The sequence below is a fragment of the Salvelinus sp. IW2-2015 genome, linkage group LG6.2 (genome assembly GCF_002910315.2).
Source record: "Salvelinus sp. IW2-2015 linkage group LG6.2, ASM291031v2, whole genome shotgun sequence".
NCBI classification, from domain to species: domain Eukaryota; kingdom Metazoa; phylum Chordata; class Actinopteri; order Salmoniformes; family Salmonidae; genus Salvelinus; species Salvelinus sp. IW2-2015.
This window is the reverse complement of record NC_036846.1, coordinates 18,975,728-18,977,642: the sequence shown is the minus strand read 5'-3', so window position 1 is coordinate 18,977,642 and position 1,915 is coordinate 18,975,728.

The window sequence follows — 1,915 nt, the reverse complement described above, 5'->3', positions numbered from 1 at the left end:
GTCTCCAGCCAGAGGTACAAGTAATCCGCTTGTAGCCGATGTGTAATGCCAGTGCCGGGAGGAGCAAGTACAGGACGTCACACATGCTGTTCTCCAACTGTGCTACACACAATTTGACGGGAGCTGCAACTGTCCGTAGTCCATGTGGTCATACGACATTCAGGAAGGCTAGCTCAGAACATCGCAAGTGGATTTTAAAAAGAACTGATTTTAACATTGCAAAGTACAAAAGTGTCAGGTACTCGTTGGCGTGGTGTGAAACGATTTCAGCAGGCACTGGCATTACACATCTGGCTACAAGATTACTGTACCTCTGCTGATCACTTTTAATAGTACTATTGACACCTTCTGAAAACAGAAAGTACTCTACAGGAATGACGGAGTCGAATCCAAATCCTCGTTGCGTCCTGAGCATGTCCCACACATTTAGGCGCATTAAACAATGACTTATCAATGACCTCAGACCAGCTCAATTAATCCCTATCATTGTGATGAGTCATCATAATGTTGCATCAATGTATATTATCTAGGGCGTTGGCAGACACAAGTAGTAAACTTATAAATTTTTTGTCCCACAAATTGCCCTTATACTCTTGTCCTGACAGTATTGATGCAGTAATCATGAGTATATTGAGCCTATGAACCAGAATCCCACTGTTAACAACTGAGGCGGTTGAAGGAAGACCAATTTGTGCAGCTCACCCTGCATATCAGCTCCAATACAAAATAAGTAGGCAAGTCTATCTTCTGATAGCTCTCCAGTAAAGCATTAAAAACAATCAAGGCAACCCAAAAAGTTGCTAAACATAGCCATATTCAAGTATGCAGCCGAGAAACAAGGTCACTGGGGATCTTTGCCTCTAACCCTATTACAGGGGTGAGTCACTGGCTAGCTGGTGCTCTTTCATGCCGTCCCTAGGAGGGGCGTCACGTTGAGTGGGTTGAGTCACGATGTGATCTTCCTGCTGGTGTGGCCGCCCCCCTTGGATTTGCCTGGAGACCTTTGTGGGCTGATACTCGGCCTTGTCTCAGATGGAATGGTAATTGGTGGTTGAAGATATCCCTCTTAGTGGTGTGGGGCTGGGCTTGGCAAAGTGGGTGGGTTATTATCCTTCCTGTTTGCCGTCCGGGGTATCAGCGGATGGGGCCACAAGTGGTCTCCTGACCCTCCTGTTCAGCCTCTAAGTATTTCTGCTGCCGTAGTTTATGTGTCCCGGGGGGGCTAGGGTCAGTTTTTGTTATATTCTCGGAGTATTCCCTGCTTATCCGCGTGTTCTGTGTGAATTTAAAGTATGCTCTCCTTCTAATTCTCTCTTTCTCTCTCTTCTTCTCTCTCCTCGGGAGGACCTAGCCCGTAGGACCTGCCTCAGGACTACCTGGCATATGACTCCTCGCTGTCCCCAGTCCACCTGGCCGTGCTTGCTGGCCCAGTTTTAACTGTTCTGGCCTGCGGCGGTATGGAACCTGACCTGTTCACCGGACGTGCTACCTGTCCAGACTGCTTGTTTTTCCAAACTTCTCCTAGAGACAAAGCCAGGAAAAACGCGGGTTAGAAGAATACTCTTAATGATCGGCTTATGAAAAGCCAGCTGAACAAATTTACCCCTGAGGTGGCTTGACTTGCTGCACACTCGACAAACCACTGTGATTAATTATTATTTGAACACATGCTGGTCATTTATGAACATTGAACATCTGGCCATGTTCTATTATAATCTCCACCGGCACAGCAGAAGAGGACTGGCCACCCTCATAGCCTGGTTCCTCTCTAGGTTTCTGCCTAGGTCTTGGCTTTCTAGGGAGTTTTTCCCTAGCCACCGTGCTTCTACAACCATGCAATTGCTTGCCTGTTTGCGGGTTCTAGGCTGGGTTTCTGACAGCACTTTGAATTATCAGCTGATGTAAGAAGGGGCTC